The sequence below is a fragment of the Miscanthus floridulus genome, chromosome 12 (genome assembly GCF_019320115.1).
Source record: "Miscanthus floridulus cultivar M001 chromosome 12, ASM1932011v1, whole genome shotgun sequence".
Taxonomy (NCBI): Eukaryota; Viridiplantae; Streptophyta; class Magnoliopsida; order Poales; family Poaceae; genus Miscanthus; species Miscanthus floridulus.
This window is the reverse complement of record NC_089591.1, coordinates 27,169,933-27,187,964: the sequence shown is the minus strand read 5'-3', so window position 1 is coordinate 27,187,964 and position 18,032 is coordinate 27,169,933. Positions and strand designations below refer to the sequence as shown.

At 39.0% G+C, this 18,032-nt stretch overlaps 1 non-coding gene across 1 annotated transcript; it reads left to right on the top strand.

Annotated features, from left to right (window-relative positions):
- The first annotated feature begins 12,879 nt into the window (after positions 1-12,879).
- On the top strand, positions 12,880-12,988 carry LOC136498792 (small nucleolar RNA R71). Its single transcript, XR_010769790.1, has one exon. It is a non-coding gene; the product is annotated as a small nucleolar RNA R71 (small nucleolar RNA).
- The last annotated feature ends 5,044 nt before the right edge of the window (positions 12,989-18,032 follow it).

Below are 18,032 nucleotides of genomic sequence, written 5' to 3'. Positions count from 1 at the left end.
GTTGCGGGCGCTGCGCTGAGGCAAAGGAGAAACGGAGTGAGGAACTGAGGGCGTAGGGGCATCACGGGCGAGCGTGGGCATGTGAAGGCCTATAGTAGCCCAACATGGCCTAGCCAGTTAGGCTAGTGGTGACGCACGGTGCCACATGGCATTCAAGTTCTAAAACGGGTCGGTTACTATAGCGCGATTCAGAGCTTCGATCGGTCGACTGACAATAATACTTGGCGATGAAAATTCTCCAAATCTGTTGATCATTAGTGAAAACAATCTAAATGAAAGTTGTACACCTACATACCAGCTACAAGTTCTATTAAAGGATCAAAGTCTAACTCTTAACCGATGCAGAGTAAAATCATGCCAAAGTTAGCTTCACCAAACTGTAAATGCAGTCAATACTTAGAAATTTTTCTAAGTGTTGAATCAGCACCCAAAACTGACTTGTGGGCCATGTTTGGGACTATTCCACACATTTTCATGACTTAGGACTCTAAACAAAGTTTATTCCTCATATAATTTGCTACAACTTTTCTTTAGGTTGCTCAGACATGCAAACCCTCTAAGCTATACTTTTTAAACAGTCAACCAAAAGAGCTCTAGGGGTCAACACTAGTCAAACCATTACTTGAAAGCATAATTAGACAATATGGTCAACATGAACATTGTTCCCAAAGACATTCTAAGTGTAGCTAAGTTGTTTAAGAGGATAATTAGCCACACCACACATTGATCACACAAAAATCAAGCATCACATGTATTAAAACAAGGAAGAACAAGTGAAATATTACTTTTGTTTCAAAGCCATGTTTCATATGTTTCATGAGTTTGTGGCATAGTACTAACTAACCATGTTTCACCAAAGTATATGACATGTTTCAAAAGTGAATTGCACATGTTGCACTTGAGTGTTGCACACTATTCATTTCATAAAACAAACACACATGGAATATAAACATATGTTGTAATGTTTCAAAAGCATGTTCCAAACAATCAAAGCTCATGCATGGATGAATGATGCTCATGTTTATGAAATGCAAGTGCAAATGTGGAAGCCAAACACCTAGGGTGTTACAACAATGTTGTATGAGCATCAGTAGTGTCCTAAAGAGCTTCCCTCGCTATCTTCTTGTGCTTATGCACATGCTTCTTTAGCCTTCGCTGTACTTCCTTAGCTTCCATGAGCTTGTTCACACATATGTTATAAGACTCTTGCCAGAAATAGTGGGCATCTTCTTAGGCATAAAACATCTATAGGACAACAAACATCGCACTCATAGTAGGATTCAAGCTCTATGCCCACTCATCATGACCCCGCACCACAAAAACGCAGTCATGTTGCCTCCAAACTGCCATAGTTGGATCCACCTGAGGAATAGATCCCACTGTATGGTTGGTAAGTGAATCACCATGCTGTTGACAAAGTGTGCTCAAGATCCCACTGTATTCTTGAGCACATGCCTCTATGTCCAAAAGTATTGGGGCCGCTCTGTGTACCCCACAAAATGCAACACTCTCCAGAGCAAGGTGGGTGTGCCAAAGATACCTAAGAACGCCTCGTTCCCTTCCGGTGGGTAATAGGCTGCCATCTATAGCAAAATGGTGCAACTCTCATGAGAACAATGTTATAATAGAAAAGAGTTACTTAACCGAATAAGAAACTTATAATGGGAGAAACAATGCAAGTATGTAATGAATGATTTATCATGATGCATGCACATTCCATACGTCCTCACAAACTTAGGAAAAAATTGAAACTTCTAGCAAAATACATAGTGGCATACATACGTTCTCTCATAATATAAGATAACTAGTCGGGCTACATGTTTCATCGTTAGCGTACCTGCACAAGAGTTTCATTTCAGCCCAACCCCACAATTATATAAATACAGAAATGAAAATCTGGGCTCTAGGTTGAATACTAAATACTTCTATATATATACCCATATATATATACTTCTATATCAAAGCTACCCAAAAGTAAATACTTTCTATATATACATATAAATATGCATATATAGCCGTATCAAAGCTGACCCACAATTAAATACCTTAGTATATATATGAGACATATATATACTTCAGTATCAAAGCTACCTCTGCCCTTAGACCGCATGCTCACAACTTGCGGTCATGCCACTCATCATCTTACCTTGGGCGTTGAGGCATTTGATCCATACATTACCACTCAAGTGAATGACACCCATATAATAGCACACCGTATGGACGATGAAAATAAAACCCCTATGTTAGTACTTATTTAGCCACCTAAAATCCTTAACTGGGCATAAGGGAAATGATCACTGGTACACTTTATATTCAATTTTAAAATTTGAACACCTATATATAAACTATAAGTTGCCAAAAACTGGTTTTGGAAAACAAAAACTTTTGTTTTAAATACACATATGACAATAATGTTGAATCTTGCTCTGATGCCAGCTATAACAGAACCGTCCAATTTTTATGGGCTCAAGTATGATAGTGTGACTGCTTCATAGGCTACCATTGTACTTGTGCTCTTATAAATTGGATGGTTCTGTAACACCATCAACACTAGAACCCTACCATCTCATAGGTATTGTATAGATATATTTTTTTTCTAAAGCATGTGTAGATTGGAGAAAAGGTCACTGTCACAAGAATTCAATTCACATTTCAAGTGACAAACATAGAGGTTGCGCTACTCACAAATTCCATCTGAGTCATGGTAAGTATGATCAAGAAAGGTGAGATAGTCATGCTCATGGACTTTAAACTTGATGAGTAGTTATCTTCTACTACATGTTTACTTTGAATAATCCATGCATCCACTCTGTTTAGTTTAAATTTTCTCATATCAAATCCACATCATATTTAGTTCCATGCATATTTTTATCCCACTTGCATCTTTATTGAACAAAAAAATCTCTTACCATGATTATTCTCTTTCATCTCTATTTGAATAAATCTCTATAATGCTTTCATGCTACCTTTGTTTGCTATAGTATATGCTTTGGTTTTGAAGTATCTTCATACACATTTTTAAATTAAGCATCGAGATTAGTTTAAACTATTTTCCTAAATTGAATTAGATGCAATTTCTAGTTTGATTCTTGAACTAAAAGGTGTGTTGATTTTACTTTCAAAGGCTTTTAAATTAAGCATGGTGCTTAGGTTAAAATGCCTTCCAAAATCAAATTAGACATGTTGTCTAGGTTGATTTTTGAACCAATATTATGCTTTAGTAGATACTGGTTATTTTGTTGGACTAACCCCTGTAGAAAATACTCAATTTCAATGTGGGAAAGTCCTGAGATGAATTCACATCAGAGATGAATCAAGGCATATGATGAACTTCAATAACTTTGCACAAAGAAGGCCTGACTCAATGTTCATGAAGGACGAACAATGAGTATCAAGGTTTATTCACATATCTTTTGTTGCAAGTTATCTTTGCCTTGAACCATGCTAGAATGCAGCAAACACATGAAACATGATAAATAAAATTTATGCTAAAGTAACCCTAAAACTACTACTATAGATTGATCTTTCATTGTCTCCACTTTCACTGTCATAGCGATAAAACCGATGGTGTTATACTTCCACCACTGGTTGGACCGATAGCGAGGCCTCCCATGGAAGGAAACCACCAATCTAAAACTTCTACCACCAATGAGTTAACAATAGATGCGGTAGTGGTATTTTCTCAGTCGTATAAAAAGCTGAGCCGATTGGGATACGTGTTATGGCTACTGGCCCTCCATGATTATTTGGTCTTTTGGCGGTGAAGTCTACGTGAGTTATTTCCCAACTACCGACAACACAGTTGCATCACCATTACTTGCACTTGTCCATCTTCAAGGTGGGCCTATTTAACTAGGGTCTAGATGTACCTCTTGGGCTCAATCCACACACTCTTCAATTCACACACTCGTGAGCTACTATATCTTTCCTCATCGCCAAGAAGTGCTTTGTCTTCATCCTTGCGCATCACCGGGTGTTTAGAGAAGGCCTTTAAGATTAGGTGCTTTAGATTCCATAACCTTGTTGCCCTTAGCATCGAGATGTAGATCTACATCCCTCAACACTAAGAGGTAGCAAGATTATGAAATATAAAGAACCTCATTGAGATGCAGGTGCAAGTTTTGTGAGGTGCTCCTTCTCCATGCTTGGCAAGGTGCTGCCGCTGAATAGGAGCTTAACCTTTATAATTGCAGATCTTCTCATAGATCATGTGTTAACAGAAGATCTATAATCATCTGGTTCTCTCCTATTTAGGGGCTTCATACTCGATTGGGGGATGCTTCAAGTTTGCGAGGTGCTCGTTCTTCAAGATTGGGTGCTTATATTCCATCTTGCAGCTCTCACAGTCAAGAAGCAGATCACATCCCTTGACCATGAGGTACATCTTGTAGCTCTCATAATAAAAAAGCAGATCACATCCTTTGACTATGAGGGTTGCAAGATGGAAGGTAGAGCACCTCACTAAGGGTGAAGTTTTGCGATGTGCTACGTCGTTCTTTAGATTTCATGATCTTTTTACCTCAGAGGATCAAGATGCAGATCTGTTGGTTTATATTTACAAACCACCGTATGATACGGATCTATTGTTACATAGACCTCAATGGAAAATTTGTAAAGAAGTACTACATATAACCAAGTATTTGGGTCCATGCTTGATAGCCGAGTCTCATTGGCTCAAAATATAGTTGACACTTAGAGTATCGCCTTTAGAACAAAAAATAACAATAAAAGATGTAGAATCAAAAGTGACATTCAAATAGTAGATTCTTTACTTATAATACCCTAGATATAATCTATGGTCCTGAAAAAACTTTGTTTACAACATCTTCTACATGGATGATCATTGCGATAGCCTCGACAGCATTAGTGAAGTCTCCAATCAGGTCCTCTTGATCTTCCAGCCGATCATTGTCTAGAAAACCAGGTTCTAGGTGATGGAGCTCGTGCCCTGAATGCAGTTGCACTGTAGCCAGAGCAGCACTGGCACCATAGCAGACCCCATGAGTTGCCACTTCTGTAGCATGAACATGGATATCCTACAGGCAATCTTCAAGAGAAGCTCTCCTAGCATTAACTGCTACAACTACGCCATGTGCTGCCTATTGGAGGATCTCATGGCGCCTCTCTAGGTCAATCTCCTGGCGACGAGCTACCTTGATCTCACGATGAGAAGCAGCTAGTTGTTCTTCAATATCTAATGAAAATGAAGGGTTACCGGATAAAGTCGTGAATATAAAATGAAAGACTCTTCAAAGAAATTTTTCCTGCTGCCCTAGCATGAGCTTCATTAGCCCTCATCTGAGCAACACTGGTCTCTTCTTCAGATGTAGAGAGGGTTGTTTTAACACATCAAGACATTGCTCGAGCTGACCTACCTCAAGTGTGGCTTTAGAATACAGGTTTTTGGCCTCCCTCCTTTCATGGATAAGATTCTTGATATCCTAACCCATCTTAGAGGATGAAGATGAAGATGAAGATACCATGGACCTAGCAAGATGTACAATCCATTGTTGTCCAACCTCCGCCAGAGTTGGCCGATTTACCGTAGCATGAGAGGTAGCCCTACATATTCAAAGGATTAATGCAAGGTAGCCATATAGATAAGAAATCATTCCCTCTCACCCTTGGTGATGAAGAGGGACATGAAGGCATGGAGGCAGATCTGTGGCTTCTAGAGTTTCCTCCTTATCGTGAGTGTTAGCATTTCTTAGCATCACTTTTTTACTAAGTTGTTATCCCTAGCAATGATGCCAAAAATGCATTGTTGGTAACTATTGAGAACACTTGTAAATTTATTTATGTTAAGTATCTGCAAGCGCACAGAAAATATACCATTATAACATTTCACCCAAGAGTATACCAGGTATCGTTATTTATATTTTATCCACACGGAGGAGCAATGGGGTGGCTAGAGATATTTACAAATATGCATACTTATGACAAGATCATTAACTCTCATGCTATAGCAAGGGTAAGTCAAGTGATTAATAAATGATAAGTGTAAGGCATTGATAGTAGTCCAGAGATAGAAATAGATACTCATAAATATAGTATGGTTAGGCAGGAGATTAGTTAAGAGCAAAAGATTCCTAGGTCATTCCTTATTTACTAAGTCTTTTGTACACCTAGGTATATACACTTTCATCTATAGCATAATTAACTTTGTATCTATGCATAAGGAACATTACTAAGGAAGATCAAGAACAGAGCTTGTCTCCCTTCGCAACCGGGTTCTACTTGTTCTACAAACGGGGAGTGGACTACAAAGGACTCAACGAGAGTGTCACACTCATGATCTACCACATGACCTAGAGTGTAGAGTGCATCCATAGGTAAACAATATTTAAGCACCACGCTTACATAATGTCAACCACTTAACTCACTCCAATATTGAGCTAAGCGCTTTGTGAACATATGCATAAATTCATTATCAATCATAAATATATCAAGCATATAACTAGAGCAAACTAGGAACATAATACATAGCAACATAGTATTGAAGTAACACAAAGTCATAAATATAGAGGGATACAATGGCTTTACCAGCCTCCAAATGGTGAATCCAGAATCCTGAGAAATAGCCCAAACTCTACTTAAATCTTGCTAGCTAGACTATACTAGAACTTTTAAGAATTGGAGTTGTATTCTCTTCTCTCGGGAAACCCTAATTTCTGATCTGATCTTGACTTATGCAAATCTGCCTAAGGGAGGGGGCAAAGGCTGATATATATAGGCCAGAGTCTCAATTCTGGACCCTTGGATCAAACCAACTTGAATAAACAGCATAGATGCAATCTAGGAGGCGGTGGAGGAACCGACGTCAAAGTGAAGGCTGCCAGGTCGGGCTAGGGGACTAGCTAGCCTATAGGTGGGATTGGCCAATCCCACCTGGAAGCCTCTCGGTCCCCGCTTGAGTGGAGTGTCTTCTAGTATCCTCTGGAACCTTTTGGAGTTATTTACGCCACAAAAAAACGTGATTCAATTTGACGAATTGATTCACCTTGATGGTTTTCTGAATAAACCCTGTTGAATACACAGATTCACCAAAACTTGTGAAAATTGTTAGTTTAAACCCCTAAGTCTATGTTGGTGATCATTTTCATGCATGATTTCAAGTTATATCGATGGTTCATGATGGATGGTAACTACAGTAAACAAACTCCCCCAAGCTTAACCTTTGCTCGTCTCTGAGCAATGCTAAACTTAGTAATGGATCAGGAGTTGCTACAATATTTTCACTCTTCAAAAATACACATGCGTTCAAACAAAAAAATCTCCTCTAGATTAGAACAAACTATTCTGACTTTCAAACTTACCCATATTACCTTCAACCATGGGGCTTGTAGCCTTCACTTGGGTCTTGAGCAATTGAAAGACAGAACGATCAAGTTAAGCGCTATGTCTGAGTTCTTTATTCAACCATTGTTCTAGAGTTTTTGAAAGTTTTCAAAATAAAACTCAAAGATTCCATTGTATAACACTCTCAAGTCTCTCAAATATGTGGTATTTGTGGATCCTCACTAAGGCAAAAATAATATTAAGCCTTTCTCTAACTAAGGATTATGTGGAGCTCATAGGAATGATGATAACATGAAAGAGCATACTTGCAATACATATATTATAAAGTCAAACAACGGATCCAAAGAGAGTTGAGTCATACAATCAAATCAAGATGTGCATGTGTGTGAAATATATGGTGGATATATATGGTGGCTAACCTAATTCTACTATGCTCCTTGAAAACATATCTCTCTTTTGAAACTTGAAAATCCTAGCAAAAAAACATGGGCTATCTTATTCATCTCTTTTTTAGGTGGGCATCTAAGTACCCACTATTTTAATATCTCAGACACTTGTCCATTTTTTCAATACTTTCTTTTCTTTCTGTTTTATGAATAACTCTTGCATATTCCACGCCTCTTCTCTGCAACAAAACTTTTGAGAGATAGTAACAAGAACTTGGAGCATTTATTTGGTGGATGGAACCTATCAAACATGTTTTTGGTGTTTACTCCTAGTGTAGGAGTAAAACATTTTTGGGTGGATCTAGATGGAAAGCATGTTTGTGCGCCTACCCCCAGCGTAGGAGTAGTGCATATGTGGGTTGTGTGTACGTGATCTTGATTTTAAGAGCATGACAAACCTCTCATAAGGGTCAACAAAGCTTGACCAAACTCAATGCAAAACAAGTAGCATATATGAGTGGAAGTTTTCCTAGCCTAGATATCATGTTTGACTCTGGTAGGAATTCAAGCTCTGTCATATACAAACTCATCATATTGCCTTTTTATTTATTTTAAAAGAAATCTCTAGAATTTAGTATCACTTGGAACAAGATAAATAGCAGCTTAGACCTTCTCATATCATATCCATCAATTACCTAGACTTAGATCATGCATTGCTACCCACGAATTTCAAGTTCAGAGCAAATTCTCATGTCAAAACAATCATATCCAAAACCTAAGAGAATTCAAGGCTAAAAACTAGGTACTTAAAAGGAATTACAACAGAACAACTATTCATCAGTTCCATTATGAGAGATTATCTTCAAGTTTTTTTTATTTATTCAACTCTTAAAAACAGAAATTAAAGCAAACTTTATACATACTCTTTTATTTGGTTTCCATTTTTAGATCACACCTTACTATATATAAAAGATAAAGACAAATTTTTATTTTGTTTTTGAGTTATGTGCCTTTTTAAATATATAAGACAAACTCAAAAATAAATAAAGAAAAGGAAAGAAACAAAATATTAGGAAATAAACTTACCTTAGATACTATTGGATCCTCCTCCCCCAAGCTGGGTGTTGCCGCAGTCCTTTAGAATGGTGGGTCAATGTTGAGCTTTTGGAACAAATAGTCCCAGTTCTCATCCTCCTGCTGCTGATACTGCTGGATGTTAGTGATGTCGTCTCCCATTTTTGCTTGCCACTGGGAGTGCTGGTGTAGCGTGTTCTGAATGTCTTGCTACGTCTCTTCAATAGTTGTCAACCTGGTATCGAGGTGGGAATGCTCCATCTACTGGTCATGGTAGCCCATTGGCTGATCATGATAGCCACTAGCAGAGAAGGACATACGTCCTCCCTGGTGGCCACTTGAAACTTCTTCATAGGGCTACTGTTGATAGTAGTCGAAGTTGCCATATTGCCATTGCTCACTTGCGCCCTACTGCCAAGAGCTCTCAGAGTGCTGAGGAGCGGGCTGCTCCCAACCAGCATGCTCGGCTTGGTACACTTGGGAAGATCCTAGCTTGTCCTAGCCTGCATAGCTGGTGAAAGCTGGTCCCTCTGGAATTAGGCCATCGCCACAGTACCTGGGCTATGAGTTGCGAGTAATTCTCATAGAAGCACTTCTATGAGGTGCTGCCTCCTTCACCTGTGTATCAAAGACAAAGGAATTCACCACATACAAACCGAGGTTTCTAGTCTGGCAATGGAACCTCAGTTGTAGATCCTAGATACATCATGACAAGTTGACCATTATTATTCTTTTTTAGCATGTGAGCCTAGACAAGATATTCATAATCAATGTACCAACGGTCAATGTCTTCAATATAAGCAACAGAAGCATTTTCGAAAAGTCCCAAATTTTGGGCGATGTGGGTGACCAAAGAGGTACACCTGGCATCTCCCTTGAGTTCAAAACTTCCTTCCATTGTTTCATCATAAATTCAACAGGTGAAACCTTTCTTCTCTTAACCATGGCATAAAGTAACTTGAGTTCATCAATCCTTACGGTGCAAAAATCATTTCTAGTAAATAAAGAAAATCCTAGTCATTTATGCATGAAGTGCAGAGTAGGGTGATGAATATCACTAGTGTGAGGATGGTGACAAGTAAGTTCTTTAGATATTTCTCTCCAAAATGTTGTCCTATCAAAATCTTGCAATGCCGAATCTATGTAAACTATGCACTGTGCATTGAATCCTAGAAGTTCAATAAACTATTTCCAGGGGACAAAAAAATCTTTCCCAAATAGTCTAAATGTGACTTCAGAATCAGTGGTTTGTAGAGTGCATAGAAATTCAGCTATTAAGAGTTTAGACCCTAGCTCATCAATTTGCCAAACATTTTCCCACCCAATAGTTTCAAATTATGATTTCAAATTCAGCATTCATACCTATTGATTGAAGAATGGCTAGGCCATAGATAGAAGTGTGAATAAACCTCTAGGTTTTTAGCTGCTTGTAGGCCTCCTTCTCCGTCTTGTTCCGAAGCTTGAGATGCTTCTCTTCTAGGAGAATGTTCTTCTCAGTAGATGATGACCTAGACGGCGCTCCGACAGTCAGAGATGGAACATTGATCTGCATGTCGGTGCTCCCTCAGGAAAGAAGAACTTCTCGTCGAACAAAATGAGGCTACGTGCTTGAGCTTGCTCACAAACTTGCTCATCTTCCTACAAAATAAATAGACAACACAACTCATGGATTGAATTAGGAAAATAAAAAGTCAGTGGTTAGCCATCTAGGACTTAGTTGTTTGAGGGTTAATCGTTCGAGGGTTAGTCATCCTTGATTGTCTAATGGATTTTCTAATCAAGATATTGGCAGAACTGTCACCCTAATCTTTTTTTATTTTCCCTCTTAATTCTTATAGTACTTCCACTCTTTTCACCTTTCCTAATTCCAACAACTCTTGTACTAAGTGAATTTTCAAACTACGATCTTGGAGATTGAAAATTTGAATTTGGAGGCTGAAATGCAGTTGTGTTTGAGGCCGACAGCAGCCAGGAAGGAGTGCCATTTATAGGCTGCGTAGCAGGAGGCTAGTCGACCAAGTGGTGGGGTTGGTCGGCCCCACATTGTGGCCAAATGGCCTCTCCTTCCTTCAGATATTTTGATGCTTCATACTTAAGCAAGAATGAGTGGCCGTCGGTGGAAATTTGGTGGAGAAATGACCTGAGTGGAGATGGAAGTGGAAATAGAGGTGATGGTGGCGATAGAAGTGATGGGCGGTGGTTGAATGGACCCCATGTGTTTCCTATGGGTCCTGGTTGCCTGTATTTTTACCATATACGCATGTATATGCAATGTAAAAATGTTTTATGATACTATAAAATATAAGAAGATGAATGAATGGTATTTTTATGCCTCCATGGTAAATATTTCTTACTGATTTTTATGCTCCATAAAAATTATTTATATGGGGCTTAACATTTTATAATGCCATGATGAGAATTTTTATTTTCTAATGCAAATGTTGAAGTGTAAATATTCTAAGATAAAATGATTAATGCAATGTAAAAAGTAAATATGGGTAACTGCTGATTTTACCTCCCGACGAGGGTTTGGGATTTTAAGTCGGCCGAACCGGACTTCTCTAGTCATGTTTTATTCTTTGGGTGAATCAATCGGACTTCTCTTGCCACTCCAAATTAGAGCATTGTTCTGGTCTTGGCTTGAAAGAAAATCGTTGTTCCTTGCCATTGATATGGAATTTAATTTCTCCAGCTCTGACATCAATGTGTGTATTTGTAGTGCTCAGAAAGGGCCTCCCAAGAATGAGGGGTGTATTCATGTCCTCCTGCATATCAAGCACCACAAAATCTACTAGAACAAAGAAGTTTCTTATTTTTATCAGAATATTCTCAGCAATTCCTATAGGGTAACGAACTGATTGGTCGGCTAGTTACAGGCACATCGATGTTGGCGTGAGTGTTGAATAGTTGAGCTTGTCGAAAACCTTCTTGGGCATGACACTAACACTTGCTCCAAGATCGCATAGCGCATTCTCAAAGTTTTGGTTCCCGACCGAACAATCAATAGTGGGACATCCTGGATCCTTGTTCTTGATAAGTGATGTGTTCAGGATGGATGCACTACACTCCTCTGTTAACTTGATTACCTTAGTGGCGGGCAGTGGTCTCTTGTCGTTCAGAATGTCTCTGAGGTACTTTGCATAGGAAGGTACCTGTATAGCATCTAGCAAAGGAATATTGATATATAAATTTTGAATTACCTTCTACGAACTTACCAAACTACTCATCCATTTTGGCTTTTTGATTTCTGCGTGGAAACGGTAGGAAGGTGGTGTCATGAAAATCCTGCATCATTTCTTGTGCTTGTGGCTCAACTTCATCGTCCTTCTTTTCCTCTTGTACTGCTGCTGGTGTCTTACATGTCCTTGTTGGATATGGTGGATCACGAGTAGACTTACCACCTCTTGTGGTTATGGCGTTGACCTTTCCAAGGTTAGTGGCAAAAGGCAGAGCAGTAGCCAACTGGGCTAATTGTGATTCTATCTTTTTATTATAGCTAAGTTGGTCTTTTATAGCAGAAGAAAAACTATCCATTTTAGTATTTATGTTTTCTAGGACCTTATCATTAAAAGCAAGCTTCTTAGAAATATTCTCATTAATCTTAGATTATTCTAAGATTAGATCTCTCAAGGATGGTTGTTTAGCATTAGAAGAATTATAGTAATTACCTGGGTACTTATCTTGGAAATTTGACTGTTGTTGTTGTTGATTCCATCCTTGTTTTTGTTGTTGTGGAGTAGAATTGTTGATGACAATATTTGCATCTTCTTGATATTCAGGGAAATCAACCCCCAAATATTCTCCACATATGTTTTGGAAATTAAAAGCATCTTGAATGCCCTGACGATCCTTCTTGTAATTGACTCGTTATTCAAGTTAATTCAATAGTATGTCCATCTTAGTTGATAGTGCACACACCTCTTCTGGTGCTTCTTTGCTCTTATTGCATGCTTGAATATTGCATTGAGACCAGTTTTGATTAGAGGCTATATTTTCCATAAGAGTTTCAGCTTTTCCAAGGGTGAGTGATATAAATGATCCTCTAGCAGTAGCATTGAGTTGTTCATGAGCTTTTTGAGTTAATCCATGGTAAAAGCTTTGCATGAGCAACCAATCCTCCATCCCATGATGAGGACAATCTGAAATGTATTCTTGAAAATGTTCCCATGCCTCTAGAATGGTTTCTCCTTTCTACTAGTTGGAAGTTGGAAATCTTTCCTCCTAAGGCATTGGTCTTGCCTATAGGGAAAAACTTTGCTAGAAAGGCCTCCAAACATTTTGCCCATGTGTTGATGTTATCTTTGTTGGTGTAGAACCACTGCTTCACCCTTCCCACTAACAAGAATGGAAAGAGGTGGAGTAGTATGATGTCTTGAGTGATGTCCTTGATGACAATTGTGCTGCTAATCTCCAAAAAATTCTAAAGATGAGTACTAGAATCTTCATGTGCCTTTCCACTAAATGGAGTAGCTCGCACCATGTTGATGAGGCTTGGCTTGAGCTCAAACTCAAGGTTGTTGGTTTTGACTATTGGTCAAGTGCAAATGTTCTTAGTGCTTGGAGTATAGAACTCATGCGGAGTCTTTTTAGCCATAGCTTTAGAAACTGGTGTTGAGCTTTCCACTTGATTGATTTGATTCTGATGGAGATTTGGTGAATCACAACCAATCCTACAATACCCTATATAAGATATGAACAAAGACAAACAAGGGTAAGCTTACTAAAGTAGAGGTATAAAGTTATGATCTCATCTATAAGTATTTATTTGATCAATTCTCTTAGCCTTGTGCCCCTCCCCGGTAATAGCGCCAGAAATGCTTGTTGGCATTTCTTAGCATCACTTCTTTACTAAGTTGTCATCCCTAGCAATGATGCTAGAAAATGCAATGTTGGTAATTATTGAGAACACTTATAAATTTATTTAAATTAAGTATCAGCAAGTGCACAAATAATATATCATTGTAGCATTTCACCCAGAAGTATACCATGTATTGTTATTTATATTTTATCCATAGGGAGGAGCAATGGGGTGGCTAGAGATATTAACAAATATGCATACTTAAGATGAGATCATTAACTCTCAAGCTATAGCAGGGGTGAATCAAGTGATAAATAAATGATAAGTGTAAGGCATTGATAGTAGTCCTAAGATAGAAATAGATACTCATAAATGTAGTATGACTAGGTAGGAGATTAGTTAAGAGCAAAAGATTCCTAGGTCATTCCCTATTTACTAAGTCTTTTGTACACCTAGGTATATACACTTTCATCTATAGTATAATTAACTCTATATCTATACATAAGGAACCTTACTAAGGAAGATCAAGAATAGAGCTTGTCTCCCTTTGCAACCGGGTTCTACTTATTCTACAAACAGGGAGTGGACTACAAAGGACTCAACTAGAGTGTCACACTCATGATCTACCACATGACCTAGAGTGTAGAGTGCATCCATAGGTAAATAATATTTAAGCACCATACTCACATAATGTCGACCACTTAACTCATTCGAGTATTGAGCTAAGCTCTTTGCGAACATATGCATAAATTCATCATCAATCATAACTATATCAAGCATATAACTAGACCAAACTAGGAACATAATAAATAGCAACATAGTATTGAAGTAGCACAATGTCATAAATATAGAGGGATACAATGGCTTTACTAGCCTCCAAATGACGAATCCAAAATCCTGAGCAGTAGCCTAACCTCTACTTAAATCTTGCTAGCTAGCCTATACTAGAACTTTGAAGAATTGAAGCTCTATTCTCTTCTCTCTACAAACCTTAATTTCTGATCTAATCTTGACTTATGCAAATCTACCTGAGGAAGGGGGGTAGTGGCTGGTATATATAGGCTAGAGCCTCAATTCTAGACCCTTGGATCAAACCGACTTGAATAAACAACATAGATGCAATCTAGGAGGCAGTGGTGGAACTGATGTCGACGCAGAGGCTGACTGGTGGGGCCAAGGGACCAGCCGGTCCCACCTACAAGCCTCTCAGTCCCTACTTTGGTGGAGTGTCTTCTGGCATCCTCTGGAACCTTCTAGAGTTATTTACACCGTGAAAAACATGATTTAATTAGACGAATTGATCCACCTTGACAATTTTATGAATAAACCCTGCTGAAAACACAAATTCACCAAAACTTATGGAAATTGTTAGTTTAAACCCCTAAGTCTATGTTGGTGATCATTTTAATGTATGATTTCAAGTTATATCGATGGTTCATGATGGATGGTAACTACCGTTAATAGTGAGCCATTGTTCAGAAGAAGACTGGAACAAGAAAACGAAAAAGAAAAGATATGTGTCATAGCACATCAATTGAACAGAAGCAGTATTCCTTCTACTCCACCTTGCCTCCAAATTTATAGCCCTAGGGGACCTCTATGGTGGGTTCATCGAGTTATGCAGGAGATATGGGGGCATGTGTTCACACTAAAATTTGTTAAGATGCACAGGAAGCCCAAAACATAGTGAAGCCTGCGTGAGTGTTGAATGTCATCCCAACTTCCAACAACAGTGCCCACCGCTTGTTACACCAAGAACCATCGTATACCTCATCTTCCATGATGCATGCTCCCTAGATCACACATTTTAACTACATTGAGTCTAGGTGCATCTTCAAGGTGAGTGTTGAATGTCCCATCTTATGCTGATTTGTGGTGAGGGAAAAACACTGTTCGTTTGCTGAAAAGTACTGCTGAAGTATTGCTGAAGAATAGGGCCAAGGTTTTTGTCATCATAACTATAGTTGCTGATAGATCCTTGTTATTGTACGCCTGGTGAATGAAAAGTATGACAGAGTTAATCGAAAAAGAATGTCTTTTGTTGATTTTGAACGCTGTTACCTCACTAAGATGCTGGTGGAGTGTTGCTTTGTATGTGCAAACCGCCATATGCTATGGCTTTGTTATCGCATCCATTGTTATTGTAGAGATCAGTACCTTTATTCTGTCACCATCGAATATAAGCATCGTTAAAAAAATTGTATCACCTCCGCTATTCGCCTTTAGGTGCTAACATCTTCTTGTTGTAACCTGCAAAACTAATGTTCATAATATTTTGTTCCTTTCTAATGTTCCATTTCCATATGACACGCTCGTCATTAGGTGCTACATACCATCTTATTTAAGACCCAATCACCACTGTCGGTAACCTTCACCATTGATATCATCAAAATTTGCAAGCTAGCATGAGACTTTTGCGTGTTTTTAGAAATTTTGGCGAAGTTGTCTGTTCTTGCAAGTCCTACTTTGTAGTTAGCTTACAAAGACCACTACCCACCTAGCCAACCTATCTGTCTCCTCCTCAAGTGTTGTTATTCCTCACCTACTCATCGGTGTGCAAGTCGCCACTCATCGTCGACAAGCTAGTGCTCTGCGCCGGTACGCCTCACTGGCATGCCCGCATAGATCCACCGGTGACCAGGCTACTCATCACTGCCATGGCCATTCGAGCTCACTACCACAAGATCCAAAGGCAAGGGTAAATGCTTTCTCACACTTCCCTTATCAATGTTAATTTCTTGGCTTTTTATTCCCCTCTTATCTCATCTGAGTACAAATCAAGCTTCCATCTGATCATTAAGGAGCTCATGAGCACATCCCCATAGGCGCTCCTACTCTAATTTAGGCAATAGCACCACCGCTTCCATTGCTGGCCCTGCTCCACCAGATCCTAGTCAAGATGGAGGAGGCCACCAACAAGAGGAATGAAGTAGACATCCTCATAGACAAAGTCTGGGTCCTTATCCTCTGCTACCTCACCGCCTACACCTTGTGTAGTTGCAAGTGTGTGTGTCGCTCTTGGTACCACCTCATCTCCAAATCCAAGTATCATAAGGAGCTGCCCTAGTTTATCATTGGATTCACTGTATGGCAACTGAAAAGGCAAACACTGATTCGCCAGCTTCACTAGTGAATACCCCTCTTTTTCCTTCTTGCCCTTCCCTATTTAGGATTTAGTCATCTTAGATTGTTGTAGAGGCCTCTTCCTCTACTGGTGCATTGGGCTTCGCTATGTTGTCTGCAATCCGATGACTAGCAAATCAGTGATACTGTAGCATATCAACCTTTGTTATGGTTTAGCTTGCTTAGGGTTTGATCCCACAATCTCCTCACACTTCCATGTGGTAGAACTATGGGTAAGGTCAGCCTGGGGTGTTAGTTGTTAGCATCTACTCATCCAAAACTAGAGCATGGATGTGTAAAGATTCTGAATGGGGAGAGGATATTCTAGTATGCAAATTTTTAGGAACTGTGTTTCTTAATGGTTTTATGCACATGCTGGAGGTGTCCCAAATAGTTGCTGTTGATCTAGAGGGAAAGACATGGAGGAAAATTCTTTGGTCACCAGGTCCTACAATGTCCGTCCATGGAGATCAGGGTCAGTTGTGTCTATGTATTGCTGATATTTTCAATAGGCCTGACCTTTCAATCTGGATCATTGAAGACTATGGTACTAGTAAATGGACATTAAAGCATACGGTGAACATGCTGCAACTATTTGGACTAAACAATATTCAACTCGGTTCTGAGGCTAAAAATGCGAACTATAGAGTGATTGCAGTTCACCTAGAATAGAATTTGATTTTCCTTGTTGGGGAGGATAGAACACTAATGGCATGACATGAGCCATAGAAAAGTTCATGTTCTCCCTACCCAGGTCGTCCGCTATCCTAGAAGTACTTGGAGTATTTATTTGAATGGACCTCACTATCTGCCTTATGTTCCCTTGTTTATGGAGTCATTAGCAGAGCAGTGAAGGTGCATATGTTGTATTTTGTTGTTAGGACATGTCTTTATTCAGGTAGGGAGTTGTTTTGAGTCTATATACATAGTCCAATTTTGTTCAGAGCAGTAAAGCTTTGCATTGTGCAAGTTTTGGAGTGTTAGTGCTTTTGAATGATTTTCCTACAATGGCTATGGGAGGAAGAAGAGGGGTTCCATGCTGCATTGGCTGCCAAGCTAATCAAGGAGTGCTAATCTGAAGGAGTGGAGCACATCTACCTCATTTTAGTTATGTAAGTCTGTAGGGAGCAGAACCTTTATTATGCTATCTATGTACCGCTTGTGTTAATTCATAAGTTGACATAGTTGTTATGTTAGGGTCGAGCATTGTTATTATAACAAGTACTCTTCATTGTGGACATGATGAATGATGTGTAATGATTAAATCTGTATGGTGTGTGTTTAGTAAGTTATTAAGGCCTAGCTGAATTAGGTAAATACATTGTGAATACTGGATGCATACCCACCGTTTG